This window comes from Corvus moneduloides, chromosome 8, assembly GCF_009650955.1.
Source record: "Corvus moneduloides isolate bCorMon1 chromosome 8, bCorMon1.pri, whole genome shotgun sequence".
NCBI lineage: Eukaryota > Metazoa > Chordata > Aves > Passeriformes > Corvidae > Corvus > Corvus moneduloides.
In genome coordinates, this window is record NC_045483.1 from 30,875,503 (window position 1) to 30,899,985 (window position 24,483).

Below are 24,483 nucleotides of genomic sequence, written 5' to 3' on the forward strand. Positions count from 1 at the left end.
AGAACATCAAACAGTAAAAAGCCAATGGGGTCAAATCAAGGTCAGAATTTGATGAGTAGGGTGTCAGAAATTTAATCCATTTTGTCTAAGATAATGTATAGAGCCCGTATTGGGGCGCTTTTTTCCCCTTTCTTTTCTGTAATTTTTTTTAAGCTAGCTTCTCTCAAAAATATCACAAAACCAGACCTCAACTTTTTTTTTATGAACTTTTTTCCATGACTGGAGAGAGAAAAGATTAAATGGACTGCAACACAGATGGCAATTATGCCTCTGTTTATTTCCTAATGAGTCACAAGATTATTTTTTGCCTTCTGCCACATCATTTCAGAATACAAGAAAACCTTATCTTGAAGGAGACTTGAGGAGACAAAATAACACTGTTAAAAGTTCCAGTCCAGCAAGAGACTGAAGTGTATTTAAAAAAAACAAACCAAAAAAAGACCAAACAAAAAAAAAACCCACCCCAAAACTTTAACCACAAGTGAAGTCCCATTCACTTAAATTCAGAAATGATGGGTAAATCTGTTCCACCAACTGGTGAATGTGGTGGCTATCAAGTTCATTAGTGGTCTCATGACAAAATATTCAACAGCTCTCATAGTGACACATTGCATGTACCACTCAGCATTTGGAGAAAGTTAATTCCCTAACTGTGGCTAGAGAAGGCTTCTCCTCTGCCCCCTAACAGAGCCATCTGTGCCCTGTAACTGCTTCCCATGTCACCTCGCCCGTCCCGGATATTCCCCAGCCTCGGAGAGCTGACAGAACTCCCTTCCAGCCTGAGAGCCAAGCCCAGAGAGCCCAAACTGGAGGCAGCACAGCCATGAGCACACTGACCCAGCACTGCTAGGGCTTCAAACTTGGCTGGGGCCACTTGCTTGTGAAATCCAGGCCGAGTAACCAATTTCATAGTGGCAACACCATCTGCTTCTCATATCACAGTCTAGTAATTAGCACGCTCTTGAAAAGAAGCATGAGAGATGTAGTCATCAGTTCAAACCCTTGTCTCTCACCTCAAGAAATGCCTTAACCACAGGGTTTTGGATAGGGGGACTCCCCTCTAAACCTTGCTGAAATCTTGCAACAAAAATTCAGACTTTGATCCTAAGAGGGCTGAATCCTCAGCCTAGTGATTAAGACACATGGCTGAAAGAGAAGAATCCTTTATCTGAGAACTTTTCATATGTTTTAGGCAGTAACTGGGGGTGGATAATATGAATTTGGATCTTGTCAGGAAGAGTCTGAGTGTGACCTCCCACCTCCTACCAGAATACACAATATGCAAAAGAGGATCCATTTTAAAGGGAGAGCAAGACATACGCTCCTTTCTGGAACAGCACTACCTCCGTGCTGGAACACGCTTTCTGCAGTAGTAGGTAAAGACACCCCTACTCAGGAGATGGCTGGTGCTTCAGAAACACCCATGTCCTCAGGACATTTCTATTTCCTGGCTCTAGAGGTTCCCCTTCAGTGTCTGGAGATTCCTGCCGGCTTTGGTGAGCCTCAGGCTTATCTATCCCAAGGAAGTTCAAAGACAACACAACTGGTGTGGTAAAGACAGGGCACAGTTAGGTTGAATAATTTGTTACCTAAAAATGCTTCTGACAGATGGCAAGGCTGTTCTGGAACGCTGTGAACATAACAGATTTTGGGACAGGGTGCTGAAGAGAACTGATTTTAGTGAAAAGTTGGATTTTTATCAAAATGACCTTTTCCACTCCAAGTGCCTGCTTTGCATAGAAAATTGCAAAGAAAACTCCAAAATTTGATAAGAAATTGAACATCCCAGTGACTTAACTGGAGTTCCGGTTTGGTTGTCATTATCCTTCATGGCCCATTAGCTGCAACTGGACTCCAAGTCCAACATGCATCGTTGCCAAATGTTCCCATGATGTATCACAAGAGCCCAAGAAAACAGAAAACCATCATTCACATTAAGAAAAGCTCAGAGTTTAAGGAAGAGAAGAGACCATTTGCCCCAAATACTCGCAAGTTCTTTAATCTGACCTCGAAACCAGTTGCTTCTACCTTGCTTTTTTCCCCTCCTCTCAAAAAACCTGCAATATTCACAATCCATTTTAATCACCAAGGCATTTTCAGGCTGTATTCCTAAAGAAATGAGGCTCAGTTGTTGGCACTGTTGTCCATTTATCTGTCTGATGGTCAGTTCTGTGTCCCTTCCCTTCCTGTCTCCTCAACGCCTTCAGAAACTACCCGACAGACAGGGAAGGGGGAAGGAGCTGTGAGTGCTGGGTGGGAAGAGTAGATATAAAAATCCTTAGTTCTGTTTTGATACTTTGCAACCACAGCTCAGATCTACACAGTAGATCAGCAAGTCTCTGAGGTTTGAGAGGAAACACTGCCAAAAGATGGTATTTCTTTCCCCTCAAAAAAAAAGTTGAAACAGTTTATTACTAGGTGTTGTATCGCATCTGAAACTTTCAGTTTCAGTACTTTTGTGACGTATATACCAAGTGGAGAAGGATCTTACTAAAACCTTCCAGGATGAAAACCCTCATGCTAGCCAGTCTAGACATTCTCTAGCAAATACAAAAGTGGGATTAGATGGTGCTGCTATTCTGACCCCAAATAAAAATTAATTAATATAAATTACTTAAATAATAAAAATTAATAAGAAGAAAAAAACAACCAGGTGAGCATTAGCTAAAACAAAGTTTAGTTTGAGATGGTGAAATGCTACAATATACCTTAATAGTAGGAGGTAAATCCATTAAAATACCAAGCACTTTCTAAAGCATGTATTAAAGTATACATTTGTCTTGGTTATGTAGAAACTTTTTTGTAAGAAAGAACATAATTTTTTAAACTAGAGTGGAAAGCAGACTCATTGGCTTCTATTTGGTACTTAGCTTTCTACATATCTGGCTATTAAATTAAAAGGTTACTGAATTTTTAGTGTCTACTTAATCTCTTGGCTTACTTTAGACTCCTCTTCTAAAAAGTTTCATTTAAGTGAGATGAAAATCATTGATTTCTGATGCTTCACTCCATATCCAGGAAACAGAATCATAGAGCATGAAGAAATGCTTGAGTTAAATTATACACACCTGTCTCTCCAAGAAAAGGTTTTCTATGTGTGCTGGAACGTACTTTTTTCCAACACCTGGTAATTCTTGTGGTTTCTACATACATATTCCACAGAAGAGGCAAAGCTTACTTGTGTACAGCATTACTTCTGTACAATGCTGTATGTTTGCAATTAGGCACTCCCACAATGATTTCCATATCTAGCCACTTGCTCTTCTTATTTCTTGATAAGTGATGGCCTTATCAGGAAGTCGGGGGCGAGTCTATTACTGCTTTGAGTAAACAGCCTAAAGGTCATTTTAGATGTTGGCTTTGACACTCTTGTTTCAGTAGACACCCACCATGGCTGTCACCAGTATGCTGAGTTACCCTCATGGAAAAATAGCCTCTCAGTGGGTCCTGTCTTCTCTTCAAAAGAAGAGACCACCAGTGAGCACTTAATGATGAAATGAGGAAAATTCTATCAAATTCCCCTCAAAGATACTTGACAGAGGCATTTGGTCTGAGGTCAGGATTCAGGTGTTGGAGGTCTGCTAAGATTAGGGGAATGTCCTCAAGTTAATGGGGTCTCTGAGTCCCTGTGTGTCCCAATGGGTGCCACAGTTCCAGCCAGTGCTTAAGGACCAGTTAAAGGAGGTTTCCCCAAGAAGAACTGACAGAAGCAGAAGACATCCCAGATAAACAGGCACAGACTTTAGCAGGTGTGGCTATGTATTCTAGAATGACAGGGGTAAAACCCATGGCTCACACAGCACTCTGTCTTGAGGTGTCCACCTGCACAGCTGTCACACACCTCACTGCCCTCCAATCCAGCCTTCTGCAAGTACCATTTCTATCCTGCTCCCACAAGACTGAGCAGTAGAACAGTAGAAGGCACAGCTTTGCTGAAATAGATGAATCCACTGCCAGAGTGTGTTGGCAGCACACACCACCACTGTGCCTCCATCAGTAAAAGGTCGTTCCAACACTACACTCCTGGCCACCTTCTCCCACACACTCTTCAGCATGAAAGCAGAAGAACCCAGCAGACAGGTTTAAAGATACTATCATCCTGCAAAAGAAGAGTTGCATGACTAGAGATAAGATCCAGAGCAAAGGCCAAAGCACCCACAGGGCTGATATAGCAATATGCCTTGTATTGACAACTCTACAGACTGAGCTATGCATATTCCACAAGGGACACCACCACCCAAGGCAGAATCCAAAGTTCACCACAGAGTAACTCCTGAAGACTTTTCAGGAAACTTCCCACAAACAAAAGTAATTTTCTTGTCAAAATTAGGTATTTCAGGCTCCTAGGCTCTCATTTTAGGCACTTGAAGATAAAGTATTTCGAAAGACTACGGAACAGGTGAGTCTCACTGAAGTCCCACATAAAGAGTTACTGTGGATTCAGGCCCCCAGGATGCTATTCTGGTACTGCCTGGTGCTTCATCTCTCTCCCCTCACACCAGCATGCAGACAACTTAGTAGCAAGGCATCTCAGACACTTCTCCCCAGACTGAACACAGCACCTCCAATAACTGAGGCACAGTGTCAAATCAATCATCCTGCTGGACCATACTGTCTGTGTCCACTTTACAAAAGTGGAAAAGGTACAGCACAGTCCACTCCCCCTCATCCGGCTAGAGACAGGTCTGAGGCTCTCCTAAAAAGTGAGGGGACAGGTTGTACTGACACATCATCTCCTTTTTTCTGTAAAGAAATGTACATGCTAATACATGTGTTGTTAAATTTCTATATGAAGTGCACCTTGTGTCATCTTTGCCTCACTTCTGTGCAGTTAAAAAAGAGACGAGAGAAACCAGAACCATGACAAACAGCTATGGAAGACAGCAAATACATGTGTGCTCTTCCAAGATGACGCTGTCTTTTCAGAGCCAGACACTCAGGTTACTGCATCTACCAGCCCTTTTGCTTCAAGACATGCATAACAGTAGCTACCAGGACATCCTGTTCTTTTCCACCGTGCCTTGTGAAATCCAGCTGTAGCCACTGTGACCTCTGGCACTGCCCTCACAACCAGCACAGGCTGTTCTGCTGCCCTTAGAGATGAAACTTCTGGTTTTTAGAAGTGATTCCTAGCACAATTCACTCTGAAAGGCATTATCATGCAGGAGCTAATAGACAAAAACTCATGAGGACACATCCCATTGCTCTTTTTCCCTCCCTTCCCTCCACAACAAACATGGCTTCAGAGACCTCTGCAAAAGCAGTCAAGCCCGACTTCCACAGAGCCCTGCACGGTATTGTATAGGCACAGTCAGAGCTGCTTTCTCCAGACACGGGGCTCCATTTTCCAGTACATAATTTTCACTTTGCGCTAAACAGACAACAGAGTGTGAAAACTCCCTTTTTTTGGGTTTGACATTATCGTACAGACAAGAAAACCATCTGCAGTTTTCAGCTTCAGCTTTTGCTCCAAGTTGGGATCTTTCTGTTACTTTTCCCAATACATTTTCGAGCCCAGACACTAATTCAGTCTACTCCCTACTTCAGCTGCTCTCCCACTCTGTGAGCAATGTCTGCTTTCTAGCACGATGCAGGAGTCACTAAACAGCACCTGAGTAGGGTGCTTATAATCCCAGGATGCCATACCACAAAGTAGGCTCCTTGAATCCAGTACTTACCCCAAAAGGGCATGAGCTTGCCAGCTGCATGGCCCAGCACTGCTCACTCGTGAAGGGTAGAATAGCACAGGTGGAACTTCACTGCAGTCCAATATCACAACCTGTCATATCTTCCTTGCTAAAGGAATCTGGGTAAAGAAAACACAAGCTGTATTTAAGCAATAATACCTTCTGGGAATGTCTAGCAACAAGTGCTCTGACGAACGAGCTGTGCCTCTGGCCCTTACCCTCACCACTCAACAGTTCTCAGGCTGATTTAAAATAGCTGACTTAAAAGTCATAATTGCTATTCTCAACAGTAAAATACAAAATTTTTTTTAATGTACCTTTTAACATGCTGCAAAGTTAAACATTGCTTGCATGTTGCCATGGATATAATTTCATGTTTATAAGACTGGTCTTTCCTGGCAGCTAAATGCTGGCATGGGAACAAATAGCAGAAAAGGGTTTTGTTTGGCATTTTGCTTTGTTTAGGATAGCGGCTAGCTACTTTTCTTATTAACGAGCTTTTGATTTTACTGGAGTTTCTCTAGGAAGAGTTCACCTCGTTGGCATTGAACATGTCACAACCGATCCTCCAGTCTGTGTGAGAAGAGCCCTGACCTCTGTGGCACCACTCATGAGAATCAGGGTATAGGGTCAAGACTGAGTATGTTTACATATCTGCCATGGCTGATATCAGACAGGATACAGTGCATGGAAACATCCTTCATCTCTGCTTGCTTCATCTCTCAACACAAAGAGCAGGGGTTGAGCTAGAACTAACTTTTATTCAGAATAAAAACATGATCAATTCTGACTAAAATAAGGTACCAAATTCAGGTTTTCATTTGAGGAGACAAGCGGTTTCATTCCATGGGTCCCAGGAAGAATCTCCAAAATGGAATTGCTAAATTCGTTACAACTTCGAATCAGCTGCATTCATGCAGAAAGGCTAATGGAGCAAGAATAAAACCCAGGCTGACAAGAAGGTGTTACCAGTTCAGAATACCAAGTCTAATTGCCTCCATCCATACCTAATGACTCGTGGCCACATCTATTTCAAAGAGTGTATGTGTATCTCTAGCCCTGCTGGATGACTTATGTGGCAGAAGTCACCTGGTCTTCAGTGGGACAACATTTCACCCCTCAGTGAATGAACCCAGGGATAACTTTTGCCTGCTGGTTGGTAACATGTAGGATTGTAGCAACTCAGCTGCTATTGCTAAGAGATCTGAAAATAAGAAGTAATTGCACAGACAAATCTGGGGATTACACCACACCATGTCTCTCCAAATCACGCAGCCAGAGTGTTTACCTCTGTCCGTGTGTTGCTGTCATGAAAAACTCTGTACCTATTTCAGTGTCAGAGATACATATCAGTCAAACCTGACTTCAGCTTTTGAAGTGGGTGGAGAGCAACACCGCCCCTCTTCTGTGCTGGAGTCTGCAACTAAACTGCATTTTACTCACAAACATATCTGTAGTTCTGCCGTGTTCTGACTTTTAAAAAAAATAATCTCATTGGACAGACACCACCAGCAAGTTTCTCCACTCTGTGGAGTGTCTTCACAGCCCTCCCACATAGTGAAAATGACTCAGACTAAACTACTAAATTTAGGGCATTGGTATTCTATGTGTTACGCTGGTGTTCATACAAGTAATGCCTTAAACAGTAAATTTCTGAATTAAGCATTCAGGCATCTCTTCTATGCTGCATTTGCCACTGAAACAGAATGGCAATGAAGGTGGGCTGAGGAGGAGGTTATTTGGATCATGATTTGGCTGGTGTTTTGGCTAGAGCTATATGGGAATTTGAATGAGGTTTGCATGCACTTTTAGAAGTATCTATTGACCCAATATCATGATGTTTGATCTCAAGTGATGAGATAGTGCAAGATTAGCTGCCCTTGGGAGATTCCCTTCATCTCAGGCAAGAGACAGCAGGCTTTGACTCACAAATGTGGAGGATTTCTCTTGGGATGACTAGACCAATTCCCACTCCTCAGCATCCAACTCACCCATCTTTCTGATGTTCCCCTCCTGCAAGGATGGTTCATGAAGCAGCTGCTGAGCTGCTGGTTGCAAATCCATGCAGTCAATTAGATCAGTACTTCCGTAATTCAATATAAAATACAGAGAATTATTGAAAGTTTTTAATTTGCAAATCAGACCCTGCTTCATGAGCAACAATCATCCGTGTAAGCAAGGACAAGGTAGTCTGGAAGAAACCTGCGATGGCCAAGAAGTTACGCGGCCATCACCAGCAAGTCAGGGCTTTGCAGAGAGATTGGCCATGTGGTCACCACCCAGTAAAAAGGATAGCAAGTCCCTGGCCTTATGAGGAGCAGAAGAAGCAATGAGAGGGATGGGATGAGAAGAGGAAGGGGAGAAAGAGGAGTGCTAATGAACCTTTTCAGTTGAGGCACTCTTTCCTCTCTGTTTGCTTAAAATCACCAACAAATCAGTGTGAGACTGAAGTCAGGCCAGAACCTGGCCAAGAGACCACACTCTCCTTCAGTCTGACCACACCACCTGCTGAAGCCAGCGAGAATTTTATGTGGGTATCTCAGGCAAGGACATAGAAGCAATGACTCATCTATTAAGGAACTTCGGTTCTTTATCTGTTTGCCAGGTGCCTCCAGAAAGGCACAGTTTTCTTAAATATTTGTGGTTTTTGAAACTGCTGAATAATCTTTACAAATACAGTTCATGATCTGTTCCCCAATTAAAACCATGCAATTGCTAGGAGCAATCTGAGCTGTTTACGCTGCACATTTTTATCACATGCCCTTCCTTTGTTCCTCATCAGTGGAGCACAACTCTTCAATAAAAATTAGGTTCATGCAAAAACATTTTAACATTTTCATATAACCTGTTGTAGCTTCCAGGAATGCTTATACTGGTCTGATGTACAGTATTTCAGCCTGAGAAGTTGGGCATTCTTGTCTGAAGTTCTGCAGAGCAGGTAAAGAACAATTCTTTTCAATAAAGCCCAAAACTTGTTCTTGTATGAACACCTGCCATAAGGAAAATTTCCACAGTACAATGTCTGTCCTTGTCCTGACCCCACCTGAGAAGCAGTGATCTGAAAAGACTCCAAAATGCCCACTTAATAGAATCTTAAAAATCCATGCCTAGAAGCAATCTGGAGGGATTATTTAATCTCTTTCCTTGCTCCAAAACAGAATAAAGAACTCAGACCATCTCTGAAAAGCATTCATGACACTTTTTCTTGCAAAAATTCAGACAAGAATATTCCACTTTCTCCCTAAGTAATCATGTGCCATGATTTTACTACTCATGCAATTAGAGAATATTTTCCTAACACTTGAGTTGTGTTTCTTCACTTTATCACCTCATATTTGTCCAACCAGGCAACTTTGACTGGGTCAAATTACCCAGTTTTATCACCCAGATTTTGACTGGTAGCAGAGTCAGAGAATATAATGAAGGAAAGATGTTGAAAGCTAAGATCAAGAGGTATACCAAGATGAGAATATCTGTAGGGTATCTACTGCATACTAGTTGTCCTATCAACTGAGAAATTACATTAGTTAAACATTAATTACTCTTGGAAATTATGTTTTTAAATCATTTTACAATTTAGGTCCATACAAACTGTCTGACAAATCTGTCTCACTATCTGTCCAGGAATCCAAATCTCTTTCTTTAGCAGATTCGTATTTCCAACTTCATTAACACTTCCTTCTTTGGAATACTTACAGGGGACTTGTAAAAAAGATAGGGACAAACCTTTTAGCAAGGCCTGTAGGATAGGACAAGAAGTATTGTTTTTAAATTAAAAGAAGTCAGACTAGATGTAAGGAAGTAATTTTTTACAACAAAGGTGGTGAAACAATGATACAGGTTGCCCAGAGAGATGGTGGATGCTCCATCCCTAGAAACATTCAAGGTCAGGCTGAACTGGGCTCTGAGCAACCTGACTTAATTGCAGATGTCCCTGCTCACTGCAGAGGTCTTGGACTAGATGGCCTTTAAAGGTCCCTTCAACCCAAACCAGTCTGTGGACAATTAAATCTTCCTCGGTAAAACTCAGTTAAAATATCTCCCTAATAACTTCTACCTTGTGAAACAGAGTTGCCTCAACATATCCTACCATGATGACACATTAAGGGGGTTTTGCCATATTGCCTTTCCAAGCAATATCCATGTAAAGTGTCCCTTGCCACCAATAAGTGCTTCCAAGAGTTGCTCAAAAACATCTTTCCACTCGTCCCAGGCAGGTGGCTTAAATTACACCCACCTGTCAAAGAGGCTCTGCTCTAACTTCACCCAGACAAGTCTGTCCTTCAGTATTCCACAGTTTCAGGACAGGCATGGATAATGCTTCTCCATTTCTCCAAGCCTGTCCTTACAAATGACCTGTATGAATGCTCCAGTCCTGCGACTGATCCCAGCAAATTTCTAACGCTTTTATGAAATATTTGACTCTATGCTACAATGCCAGGTCCTTTTGCCATATTTGTACTGATGTTGCCTTCTTAACCTTCCAAAGGTGCTGCTGTGATATTCACTCTTTTAAACCTTTGCACTGACCTCTTTCAAACTGAGCATAAAGTCCTTTTCTCACTAGGCTGGTGTAGGGCGCACTGTGATGGAGCCCTACTTCTTCATCATCTAAGAGAAATTCATACCCCTGCCTTCAATGTATGACATTAGCAAGTGCCAAATATGTTATTTCCATACTTTTGATTTTAAAATGAAGTGGTTCGGTATTCCTGAATTGAAACACTTAATTTCAATGAGCTGAACCAAAGCAAAATATTTTGGTCTGACCCAGTTTGACATCAGTTTGTCTCATCTGTTTAAAGTGAGCCTCTCTGTCCAAGCTTTCTCCCATGATCCAGCACTACAGTAGGTAAGAGGAGAGACTGCAACACACCCTTGGTTAAATAATGCAGAGGTGGGAGTGGCTGTAAGAAATAATCAGGATACAATGCTTCCTGTCCCAAAAATACCACAGCATTTCACACAAATGGCTCAGACTCAATATTAAGTAACACACAGCAACCCAGCTCAACAAACTGTTTTGAAATGCATCAAACTGACTCAAAGCAAAGTAAAAACTTCAGTAATACCTTCCCAGAGAGTCCTCCTTAAATTTCAATCTCACAGAATTTTTGCATAAAAGTCACTTGAACACCAAGTATTTTTTAACATAATATAATTAGCAACTGTAGAAATAGATCAGTCATCATGACTTGCTGCACAGGAAGATCAGAATACTGATTCATACATACTTTATATACATTGAATTTCTTCAGAAACCCAGTACTTTTACATCTTCTTCATACCACGACAGTTCAAATGGAGGTCTTTGCTCTCCAATGGTTTGCACATGATGGGAAGTGATGCTAATCATGAGAACCACCAGAAAATTCTTTTGAGCCAATTAGATGGCATCAGTCACAATGACATTAGTCATCCACTCCTCAATCTGAGAAGGAACCAAAAATTGTCATGCATCTATTCCCAAAGCTGCAAAAGACATTAGGGAAGTGTACTATTTCCCATTCTTTTTGCAATCATTGTTACACAATGTGACACAAGCTGCTATTTTCTGTTCCTTTTCTAGGAGAATGGTGGTTACTCTCTGTGCAGGTTACAAGAGAGACTTTGAACTCATTTAACTGCTTTGTACTCCCTCTGTCCTTTCTTGATCATCATATGAAAATGTTGCCATGAGCCTGATGCCATTAGCCTCTGCAGCTTATAAGGGCAAGATGAGTGAGGTGTGACTGCTGGTTAGCAGTGACAGAGGAGAGAGTTGTCATACATGGTGCCATGACTCAGCACACCAGTGAGAATAATTAGAAAAGCATGAGAAGTTGGTAACCAACATGTGGAAAAGTGGACACACAAGGAAAATCTTCCAAAAAGCTGATAGTGAAGCATCAGATGTTCTTACAGCAAGAGAGAACTGTAAGAACAGATCCAGGAATAACAGTGCAGCAGAGAGACAGACTGCCCTGGAGCAGCCAGCCTAACAAACCACACTGCTGAGATCAGTAAGTGCCACTGATCTCAGTAAGGTGTGAAGTGGGGGAAGTCCAGGAAGAACTGTTAGGAGGAGAGGCTGACAAGATTTTATCCTTCCAGAGCAGGATGGTTTGGGAATCCCAAAGAGATGCTGATGCAGCAATCTACCACTTTCACCCCAGCCAGGAGACCAGACTACCCAGCGGCCTTGGTGAGCACAGAGACCTCTGTATATGTTGTTCCAACGTGAGAGGCACCTTTGAAGCACTCAACTGCTACATACATCTCCCAAGGCACAGGCTGGCCAGCTCTGGAAATAGCAACTCCTGAAATCCTGACCTTTGTTTTTGGAAGACAGAAGTAGTGAAAAAGAGGATGAAAAATCAGAAATATCAACCCTTCTGACAGACAAGTAAATAGGCCAAGTTAATAGTAAAGTAATATTCTTGAGAAGGCAAAGATCTGTGGCTGAGAAGTCGAGATGCATCTAGCACACCTGGAGAAACTCCGCCAAGGTTTTCACGGCATCTTGTCCTCTGGGATGACATTTTGGCTCGCTACCCAGTTAGAATTGCCCTTGAAGGACTTTATGGGCTAGATCCTCAGCTAGAGCAAACCACACTGCTGCTTTTTAGAAGCAGGACAATTTTGAGTAGGAGAGAGTTGTGCCCCAGATCTCAGACTGGCAGGATGGTTTTCTCAGGGGAGCTACATCTGACAGCTTCACAGTGAAAGGAAATGTTATCCATAGCATGAAACTCCAATTCAACAAACAAATTGGAAACGGACTTTACAAGAAGTCATGTTAACAGATGGTACCAAATCCAAGTGGCAAAGATCACAATTACTTCTTCACATTTCACATTTTGTCTTTTGTTGTGTGTGTGCTTCAGCCCCAGAGAAACAGATTATGACTCAAGTAGTGAAGCTAATTAAACTATAACATACTAAAAGGAGGTTTGGCTGTGTTGACATATCTGGAGTGTGGTACAGCAAGATACTCCTCTGTAAACACTGAAATACCTCCCCAGGATTTCTCATAATTATGAAATAATTCAGAATATCTCCAGAAGAAGTCTTAGATTGGAATGCCAACCCTAAAACTCAAACATGCCTGAACTAGATAAACCAGATAAGTTAAGACCATATTAAAATATCTATAAAAAGAAGATGAAGAAGGACAACTGGAATAGTAACTGTGCCCTGCAGTTGCTGCTAGGCCTCACCTTTCTACATCCATCTGCACTGAATCCAGATTCATTCTCTTCAAGAGATGGTATCTAAGACTCCCTGATTTGTTTTTCACACTGTCCAGTAGAAACGACTTGATCACAGTGAAATAAGACTCACAGCAGCCCTCTTTTTCCCAGAGAGAGATCTTCCAGAAACTGTAAAGATACAACTTTAATTATGTTCCAATGCTCATTTATAACAAATGCCTTTTTTGCACCATGCTAACAACATAAGAGGTCTCTGACTCTGAGGTGGCCCCTGCTTTGCCTGGTGAATGAATGAAGCAACGCTGACCTAAGAAGTGTTGATGTATCCCACAGGAAGGGCAACAAATTCTGAGTGCAGAGCATCTTCACGCCGGTACACTTTTATGTTCTCCAGCCTCTAACTGACCTAGACATACTGCTGGCATATGGAAACTAGGAGTGAGGTTTCTGATACATGAACTCTACTAGCACCTTCTACTAGGCTTTAAGATATGTCCAACCTAGCTGTCTATGCACATCCTGCCAGAAGTTACAGCTGCCCCTGCAGAGTCAGCAAAAGGAAACATCTCTCTGTGTCTCATCATGCAAGAGATGCGCACTGAAGACACGGCAAGGAGGAGATCTGGGCATATGTAGTATGCTCAAGCATCTGCAGCACATCGATCTGTCTGTGGGCAACAGATGCCTTTGCAGACATGCAGCACTCCGGGCTCTTTTTATGCTCATTTGCACTTAAATACTGCTAATCAGAACTCAAACTCACACTTCCCTGGCTCTGAGCAAGAAAAGCACGCCCCTTTAGCCTACAGTTAATGCCTGGGCTTAGCTAATCACCCAGGCTCTCTCCACCATCAGCAGAGACAGGCAGTGCTGCTGCATAGTTCACTCTCCTACATCCATAATGAATCACACTGGCCACGTTCAGTGAAGAGGGAGACACACAGAGTGCCTGTACATGTTGCTTAGACTACAGACCCGGCCTCCGGACAGCTCAAGGAGGACAAGATGCAGCCTACCTGAATGGCCTTTTCTTTTGAATATATCCAGTGGTCAAGGCAAATGAAAAAGGAACTCAGACTGTGGCTAATGAAAGCAGTAATCCAAACCCACTAATACTAATTACAATAACACAAGCAGCAATTCCTGTAGAAGTCAACAGCTGTTCCACATGAAACTCAAGTGTGCCACAGCCAGTGTGTAGATGTGTATCACACATCTGTCCAATATGAAGGCCACTGCCAATTCACATGCCGTGTATGTTTTCAGTCAGAAAAGAAATGAAGCCATTGATCCAAGGGTCTGGAAACCAGGTCATGAGATTCCTTCTGCATGACCCTGGTATCCTGCATGAAACTTCCGTCCAGACAAACACCTGTAACCTCGTGCTTTCAACACAGCTTTGATTTATATCCTTTGCTTGGCTTCTGCAGTACTTTTAACCCTTCCAGAGAGGGTGTGCTTGGGCCCAAGCTGCACTTCTGGCTAAGCAGCAAAGAAGAACAAGGCTCTGCCAGGGGGAAAGCAGACAGACTCTCCTGCTGGTTTCAAAGCTTCTGCAGGGGCACACCAGGCAGGGCAGGCTGCCAGGCTTCTTCTCACCAAGAGCTGCATTGCCAGGAAGCAGAAATGACCCAAGGGATCCACTACATCACACAGAGGTACAAGATTTGCATGCACAGACCTTGTGCTCCAGTGGTCCTGGAGCAGCTGCCAATTCTGCAGTGAGGGTTCTGCCATGCCCATGAGAGGACGGTTCAAGGCCCATTGGAACAGGCCCAGGGACTGGATCAAGTTTGACTGGCTCTGGAACACCCAGTAGTGTGGTGTGACATATCCCTTTATCTCCTGGGGGGAATGGGATTTTGTGCATTTTCATTCCAAACACATAAAGCAGGTAGCTAGATGAAATACAGCACGGTCAGGCTCTAAAAAAACTTGAAGACTGCAAGCGACATATGTCATTCTTCATCTACCACTTCGTTGATCTCTAACTTGTGGATTGTTCTCTTTCTGAAAAACCCTAACTATTCTTTTTACATGGGAATTTTGACCGGAGTCATTGAGATGTCTTCACACATAGATTTGGCACAGAGACCGCATGGCAGTGAGGTACTGATATGGCTGGGCTTGTACCTACCCTTTGACTGAGGCAGAAGAGCAAATGTCTGTGTCAGCTACATCTGGAAAGCAGAAGGGTTTCTGTTTGAGCCAGCACACAGCATCAGGTAGCCAGGAACTGACTGCTCCACTGTGCTCCCGACGCTTACAACGGCACCCTTCATCAACCAGCTCTTGAAAGATCAGTCACATTGAAGTGTATGCCACCAGATGAAACATGCTTATTATGCAATATAATCTGAATGCTTGGAGAGCACTAACAGCAGTTTGTCCTGTACAACTCCCTATAGGATCCTATTTCCAAGGCTTATAAGCTAACCAGGCTGTCTAGACCAAGTTCTGTATGTGCTGTGCATAGATGCACCGCAAACCAAGAGACACAGTCTCCTCCCTGCAAGTATATCATAAATAATACAAATCAGTCCATGAAAGATGGGAGAAGACTATCAAGTGTATGCAACAGTCATGACTTACACCTACCACAAATGTGTGCCAACACATCACATCAATTGACTTTCTTTTCACTTGGTCTGCATCTGACCTTGCCATGTTCATTCCAGTAATAGAACAGCTTCAACCTCAAAGTTATCTTTCAAATAACATTTTTCAACTGATAACATGCTCCCACACTTGAATTAACCAAACTTTTAACTACACTTTAGCCTATTTTTTTCATATAGGTTTAATGCCAAAATAGTTGGGAAAATGAAAGAGTCAAAAATATGTGTTTTAGTAATTGACAGCACATGTCAAAGTCAACAATCAAAGAGCTCAGGCAATGCAAGGTAATGCATGTTTTCATTCCAATTATTGGTTTCTTAATTTAGCAAACAGAATTTTTGACTGCATTTAAAGAGGAAATCAGCAAATCAATACTAAATTTTCTGTAGAAAGTCATAAAATAACTCAGGTTACCACAGAAACAAATGTAAGCAAACTGGTGCCACAAATCAAATAATTAAGCAGAAGGAATAATTTAGTGTCTTCAAAAATTATTGATTTATGATACTATGTCATGTTTGGGACATAAATATTTATTATCTTGCATTTCCTGTTCCTCCAACCCTTTCTAACAAAGGCCAACTCAGCCAAGTCCAAGTAGTGAACAGTAAGACAATACAAAGTTATACCTGCCTCTCCCTTGAGAAGTAGAAAGCACATTTTATGTCAAATTATTCCATGCACAGGGAACACTGCAATACTGCATACATACAGCCATCCATGGATTATAGGATTAGACTCCTGTGTATACCCGGCAGCAGTCTAATAAATTTAAATTAAACTGCCACAAAGTAGACAGGGGCAGTCTTTTCAGTCTTGCCCTATAGTACAGCAAGAAATGTATTGTGCTATGTATTTGCCTTATTACTTAGTTCTTCCTGCCAAGAAGCAAGTTTCCCTAAACACCAGAAACAGAGAGAGAACTTTGAAGGTTTAAATCCTTACGGTCTTTTAGCTGGACATCAGCAATGTCCACTTCTTCAACAACTCACAGTGCAAAGGTTGTTGTTTTCCTTGCAGGACTCTAATCTGATAAGGAGCCAAGACTCAAGCCAAATCTCAGCAAAAAGAGAAAGAAAAAATATTACGTCTTCCTCTTTTTTTTTCCCCCTTGCTCACAGAACATTACCAAATTGGCCTTTAGTATAAGTTCAGCTCACAGAAGTAATTCTTGAAAGCCCATTGGTGGAGAGTGCATTTCCTACTCCTTTCAGGTTGAAAAGGAAACTTTCTGTGAGTTTACTGTAATGGAGTATTTGTCTGTATCAAAAACACCCTGACCTCTCCAGCCACAAGATTAAATACCAGCAGCCCACTCTGTCACTAGTTCACTATTAGGAAATTACATGGGAGGAAAGACACAACATAAAATTCACAGGGAGAAAAATAGAAAAAAGAAAAAAAGACATCGGTAGTGGTGGGAGTGAATGAACAAGCTTAATAATGAAGCCAGTAAAAAGGAAAATACCCTCTAGCCAATTGATAATAAAAGGTTACTTGAGGCAAAGGGTTAGATCCTGAGCAGGGCAAAGTGGCCCAGCTTCTCCAGCCTCAGCAAAGTGACAGTGATTTACAGCAGCTGCAAAAAGCCCCAGGAGACAGAAAAACCCAGCTATAAAAATAGAACTGGAGGCCCACATCTTGAAAAGCTTCCACTCACTTTTAGCACCAGACTGAGGTACAGAGGTGACTCTGAGGGTTTGTTTCTGCGGGGGAGTTCCTGTGAAGTAAGCTGAAGTGTGAATTTACACTGCATTTACTTCTGGGTCTTAAGTAGGCTGTAAATTCACACCCAACCTATTTTACAGGGATTTCCCCAAGTAGATAAGCCCTAAATTTGCCTCCTAATTATGAAGGTATACAAAATAAATAGATGTTTTCAAAACTGCAGACCCACACAGGAATCTCTCTATTGCTTGTAGGGACAAGTGGGTACTGGGTAATATATATTGTATTGTAGTCCTGCAAGTGCATGGTGCCCTTCTTTCAACCACTGACCCCAAGGCCCCCTCCAGTCATCTCTCTCAATATCTTTTGAAACCCCTGAATCTGTTCCAGCTTCATGTCAGACTTCCATTGCCCAGCCCCTGGCTTTTCCCTTCCCCATCCCAGTTCCACATACAGAGGTCCACGTTTGCCTTACTTACTCACCCCTGACCCTCAGGGGAAGCAGTAATTCCTCATCCTCCTGCAGAGGTGTTGTCTCCTACCTCTGAACCAACCTAACCATGCCCTCACCATTCATGCCTCACCCACCCCCAGAAGCACTGGATCTCTGGGTTAATGCATGTCCTTTGAAACCTCCTTCAAAGTCATGAGGTTAACTCTATGCCAAGAAATACCAAGAAGCTGGGCAAGATTACTCACACTTTCTTGGCTGAAAGATGCTTTTACACACAGCAAAACAGGCAGCCAGAGGCCTTTCCCAGGAGCCAAGAGGAAGCAGCTGGTATGGTCACAGCTTCATCAGGGTCCTCAGGATGGGAATTTGGTCTTCAGCAGGTTGGGGTGAGCAGCTTGAACCACACAAGGCCTGGGCTCTTTCCCTGGGAGCTGCAGTGAGGCTGCAATGGAGCAGAGCATTTATGCCTTGGCTAATCTGGGACCTTGCACTGCTTGAACAGCTGTCTGTGCTGGCTCAGGTATCAACTAAGTCCCACCTGTGGCCATATCCCTCTAATACAGTGACAGCACTGTATCCTGAAGGATTCTCTTCAAGAAGTCAATTTAGTAATATTTTCTGTCACCTGAAGCAAGCGCCAGGTTTCTCAAAAGCAGCCTGGAATGCTTTCCTTCAGTGAAATTCCTGATTTTGCAAAGCATGAAGACAGTTAACACTTAGAAGTTTTAATTTTCAGGGTATAATTTCTTTGATTTGTAGCTTTCCCAGGCTGTGGATTTCCTGTCTATCATCTCTCTCCCTTGGTGTTTAAAACTCCACAGCCAAGCTATTCTAAGTCCTTACTGAGCCTACCACTTACAAGGCAACACGGATAACCACCAGCATATTCTGTAAACAGGGCACCCCAGAGAATTCAGTCACCAAAACACATCCAGCAAGGCAAAGGAACAAGGCCTTCCATGTTATTTTAACAACCTACTATCCCCTGAAATCATTGGCAATACTAATCTATTTATCTTGCAAGTAAACAAATGTACATGATTTTCCCATGCAATAACACACTGATTAAACTTAGAGCATTTTAGGCAGAGCATATTTCTCAAATAAAAATCAGACCTTATTAACCCTCAAAGGAAATTCCACATAAAAACACAGCATCAAAAAGCCAGAAGCATGTAAGAATTCAGTCTGAGTTTCACTCAAAATTCAATGATTCCTTTTAACTGCTTCAGTTGCGAAGTTTTTAGAAGAACAGCGAGCTGTCCTTGGAGAGCTAGCCAGAAGAAGGACCATGGCTCTCCTTAATCTGTCACATAGTAGGGAGGCCTTCAGGCCCTGCTAAATGTAAAATATTTTAGAAAAACAAAACCAGGAAACAAGCTGGGATTTGGTCAAGAGTTCATGCTGGCTGAATCACTGTGGTGTGGAAACCACCAGCTCTAAAGATGGAAAGTCCGGAGCCATTCATGACCTCAAAGAAAGAAAAGGGAAAAAAGAGGTCTTAAAGACCCATTTAGCTTGCTGGTAAGCTCCCCCAACATCTAAAACATAAAAGAGGCCACCTATTGGTACATGCCTTGATCTTTTTCCTCTTCATCTCTCTCAGAGCACCGCCAGCAATTTGATCTGCACCACAGTTTTTTATACTGGGTGCAGTGAGAATTGTTTAAATGTCACTCCCTGACTCAACATGCAGAAATGCTGTAGGGTCAGGGCACTGCTTCTTCCCTCCACATCCTGCACCTATTGCCCTCTTCAGCCTTTCCCCGAGGAAAAAAAAAAACATCTACATACTTTACAGATTGAACATGGCCAGTTTCTAAGTAGAGATCCGTTCAGATTTCTCTAGATTGCCTCTAGTTATCTAAGAGGTTCCAAGGAAATACTGCTCAGAAGCAGTTAAAGCCAACTGCTCTTGGACAGATAATGGGTCCATTTAGCAAGGCATCACAGCCATTTTGAAAGAGGCCTGGAAAATCTTAACATTGTTAAAATGTGTCTTCACAACTGCTGATAAGATCTAGTAACGATGTCTGTGTTGTGCTGGTGCATTTCATCGCCTTTCACAAGCCAAAATCTTACCAGCACATCATTTTAGCAAACTTTAAAAGCCAAAGTGTTGTGCCCATTGCTTGTAGCAAGAACAGTTCTTGACAACAACCTCACCATACATTTTTTACTTTCCTTGTTTCCAAAGTACTGACATACAGAAACACACTATACTTAGGCACTAAATACATTTGTCTCAGCTAACCATCACGTTATTTGACGTAATGCTGTCACTAAAGCTAAGAATCCTATCAGCTTCCAGACTCACCTGAATGCTGTGCAACCTTTTCATTCGTGCTGGATGGGGTGACCAGGAGCTGCAGCGAAAGGGGATGAATCTGTGCTGCAGAACAAGAGAGCTGGTCCAGAGGCTAAACACTGTAACATGAGGAAACCTAGGATCAGCAGTTCTGCAACATATTTCCTTACACAGACTTATCTACATCCTTTATTTTCTCTGTGCCCCCACTCTGTAAAATGGTACTTTTATATAACAGTCTCTGTGAGAATATGGTATGAAGTGGCACATCGACAGGGAACATGGAAATACCTCTGAATCTATGATAACTCCACATTACCAGTCATCTTAAACACTCAAAAATGAATGATTCCAGAGAATGTTACAGTGGAAGTGACTCACAAAAGACTGAAGAGTCAACACTCCCCTGAACTGAATTCAGTTTTGTGAGTGTAAGCTTTAAAGGGTTCATTTACCATAGTGATTCCATTTGGAAAGCAGTCTTTGAAAATCATAAGCATCTTTCTATAGAGCAAACTGCCAGCTACCAGCAAAGTTATTTCATAGCACTGGTGTCAATGACCAAGGAAGCCTTCCAACTCAGCAAAGCATGTTCCAGGATGTCTTGAGAAAAATATCTATGAAAACTGCACAATCAGAAGCCTGGGACTGTTGTGCATTAGTTTTGCACACTTCTTAATGGAGCTGGTGCTATGAAGTGAATCTAGCCCTATAAAAATTTCACAGGCAATATGTCAGGAGGGAATCCATCCTAAAATATTAAATCACAGTAGACTTCAGATAGGCACCAACTTTACCTACAGAGGCTTGCATCAATCAATCAAGCAATCAATCATTCTCCCTTTCTCTTTCCCGGAGGGCTTATCAGGCACGACAGCTCCTGGTGACCTCCTCTGGTGTCCTAGTCCTTTGGGCTTACACTGCTCTCAGCTCCACATGCTGCCAGCACCTGCAACATGAAATAGTACACTCTGAGTACTCCCTCTGCCCCCTCCCATTACACCAGAGTTCAAGTTTGGAGCAGCAATGTGCTTCTGAAGCCAGAATGCCCCACTTGCTGTGCAGTCCCAGATTCTTTCCAGATGGAACTAAGCTGGAAGAGGTACCCCAGCAGCACAGGCAAAGCACACAGGCTGCACACGGTGTGCAGGCCAGGGGACCTGCAGCTCTCCGGGTCCACTCCTACTTCCTACTACAGTCACTTGTGGAGAAATTGCCTTGGAGTGTCAGACACTCTTTCTCCTCCAGGCAAACTTAACAAACCTTTTCTACTCTGTACAATCACCCACAACTTACTTTGCTCTCCTCCAACCCCCCAAAAGAGCAGCTTGACATTTGACTTTTCAGATATTTACCCAGCCAGCACCTCCAGTGGATCATAACGTTTGAACGGTTATATTTTTGGACTAGTCATTAAAACTGTCATCATTTAGGTCCTTGCCCATCTGCCAGTATTCTGTCACTCACCTTTTCCCTTTTACCTATTTCTACTCTTCCTTTCTTTCTTTTGGACTCTCTGGTCCTGTTATTATGATTTTAGCTACGAATAAAGCTCAAACTCATCATTAACGCCAAATTAATCTGAAGTAGCACAGTTTTCTGTGATTTCTTAGATTTTATGTGACTGAATTTCTATGTAAGTTCTACCAGCACAATCTGAACCTTCACACTATCTATAGAGAAATCATGTCCTTTTCTCTCCATTTACTGCAGCATTTCTTTGTGGGCTAACCCAGGACCCGCAGAACTGAATGGAAGGACCTCAGCTGACTGCAAGAGGCAGTCCCCTAAATGCACTTAATGAAGTCATTCAAACAACTGATGCTATTTATGTTGAATTTCATGACTATATGACATTCAGAGATAACCATGTATGTTCTGTGTCTTTAGTGGATACATTTTTCCTATTATCCAATCTGAAGAAAATACTTGTTTTGTTCTAATGTAATTGTAAGTATCAAATTTATATACAAGACCTTTAGAAAACAGAGACCCACCTCTAAATGCAAAGAACAAACATTTGCATTACCTATTTATATTAAAATATGCAGAAATTTCCAAAGTATTCAGTCAACTTATAAATTTTTATAACTTCTTCAAATTGTTAAGATTTTTTTAACACACAGCATTATTTCAGCTTTGTGGAAGGCTCAATAACAATCTTTCTGATCTGGAAAAAAGGAAAGAACATTATAATAAAGAATGCAGAATAAATAAAAACAAAACAGTACAAGCCGTACATCCACGCATACAAAGACAACTTTCATGGTGAGCTATAAGCAAGTATAATAACACAATGTGCTGCATGTTGATTTCACCAGTGAAAAGAATTTCTCCAGTTATTGAAGACTTTCCTGGCAGAATTTCAGAAAAAAAAATTCTGACATTCTCCCAATCTGACTTCTGTGCAATGCAAGTCATGCACATTTTAAACACCGATGAATAATACTGCCTTTCTTCTGAGAACTGTTAACAGCTGTAGAAACTATTATAGCCTGCTTAAAATCATGTCTCTGTAGTCAATACTCTCCAGACACTTAGCAATACTAAAGCTATTCCTGGGGCTAAACTAGAATTGCTATGTGAGTACAAAGTTTGATTTATGTTGAAATGAAACAACAAACATCTGATCTTTCTTTTTTTAAATAGCCATTCACATAAACACAAGAATCAGCTGCGTAACTAGAAAATGATGTACCAAATTTACAGAAATCGAACAAAGAAAGACCACCCACAGTTACCTTCAAGAAGAAAAGATTTGTCAAAGGATGAAAGATTGCTGGTTAAGATACTTTGTACAGCCATGGCCACCCTAATGTCTTCATGGTGAGGCTGTGGTTTATGAGTGTTGTTTCACTGATCTAGTTTTTCAAGTTTTCTGAAATACACAAAATTATCAGCAGCCCAGTACAATATCTTGGCAATGCTCATCACCAGCTGCTCTCAGACAGATCACAGGCACAGTGGACTGCATAATAAAATCATCCAGATGCATTCAAGAGGAAGTCAAGATCTCTGTGTACTAACATTATTTTTTCACATCACAGAGTACAGGTGGGAACAGGAGAAATGCTCTGTTGTGGCTACTCTGACATTTTTGAAATTATGACTGGAAAAAGAGACAAGACACAAGTGGAACAAGTGCAAACGTCAAAAGACATGTAAGATTTCAGATTATGGTCTCTAGATTCATGTATATTACTAAGATGTGCTTTGATTCCTCATTCCAACAAACTGCCACCAAAATTCCTCTTTTTTTACACATCTTCACCTTTCAAGAAATGAAAACGTAAGTAAATATTATCAGAACTGTTGAGGGTTTATGATCTCTAACAAAGGCAGTAACTAATTTGACCAGTAACAATAATGAAGCGAGGATTAAGCTAATTTCAAGTAGGAGTCTCTTCCTCCAGAAGAGTACCATAAATCAATCAGGAAGCCTTAAGCAGCTTCAAATTAATTCGCCTGCTTCTTATAGATTAATTCTAAATCTTTAGCTGTTAAAGTATCTAGAAAGGTGAAAGATAAGCTAATTGTTCAGCTCATTACTAGTTTTTCTTCAGTCAGTAAGTTACCTTATTTATAGCATCCCACTTCACCTTCTAATCAGAGCTTTTAGGGCAGTTTCATTGTGTACCAGTATGGCACAGGGACACCTCCACCTTCTCCAGCAGACATGCAAGCAGCAGAATAACCTGTGTGCCTTTCTGCTGCCCCAGGTGCCATCAAACACAGCTCTCCACACAGTGCCTCTGCTTGGCTGGGGAAAACATGACTATGGTAGACTCAGCATTGCTTTCAAAAAAGCTGCTGTTAGTTCCACCAGCTAACCTTTACTAAAAGGCATGACTGGTGCAGTTGCCCAAGGATGGAAACTCACTCTCACTAAAACCTGCCTTGCCCACCCCCGCTGTAATGGGACTGTGCAAGACCAAGGACTCCAGAAGCAAAACAAAGCTTGAAATTCCAAATGCAGACCTAACGCAGAGCAGAAATGCTGTTATTCTCTCTACCTTCATGTAAAATTCAAGTTCTTGTGCTCAAGGTCCCAGTTTGCCTTTACACAGTCCAACCCCAGACTGTTCCAAATCCCTCTGCTTTTCTTCTCCCTACTCACTCGCTCTGTTTTTCTCACTCGTTTTGTCCTTGCGTGTCTCCTTTTCTCCTCTGTGCGCTGAGCCTTATCCCATGCTGCTCTCAGGGCTAAGATCTCTCCCCTGGGAAGGTTTTGGATGTCCTATATCGATAAATTTGGAATTACATTCAAATTCAATGGGAGTAAAGCTGACCCATATCATTGGGGCTCTCTTGCCAAGCATCCTATGTCCTTCCTCTTGTGTCATCCTTTATTTAGTATCTGTAACTCTGTTCCCTTCTTCTCCTTAGCTGTTGGCCTACACTTCATACTTGCCGACTTTGCCATGCTCAGACTGACAGTTCCTACAGGCAGAGTACCAAGTTGTTATAAAATTGGGTTCAATTTTAACAGTGTTGTCTATAAAATTGTGACTATTAAATGTTTTCCCATAAGAATAGAAAGAGATGATCAATTTA

The 24,483-nt window shown here is 41.9% G+C and overlaps 1 long non-coding RNA gene across 4 annotated transcripts in view; it reads right to left on the bottom strand.

Moving 5' to 3' along the window:
* The window catches only part of LOC116447256, a 161,919-nt gene that overhangs the window by 122,313 nt on the left and 15,123 nt on the right, over positions 1–24,483 (bottom strand). For 3 of the 4 annotated variants that reach the window (XR_004241536.1, XR_004241535.1, XR_004241533.1), the window contains exons 3-7: positions 21,959–22,099; positions 20,727–20,878; positions 19,939–20,048; positions 17,867–18,063; positions 5,679–5,806 (exon numbers count right to left, since the gene is read on the bottom strand). This is a non-coding gene — a long non-coding RNA (uncharacterized LOC116447256). Of the gene's footprint in view, positions 1–5,678; positions 5,807–17,866; positions 18,064–19,938; positions 20,049–20,726; positions 20,879–21,958; positions 22,100–22,670; positions 22,808–24,483 lie in introns of all 4 variants that reach the window. The other variant, XR_004241534.1, reaches the window with a different exon arrangement.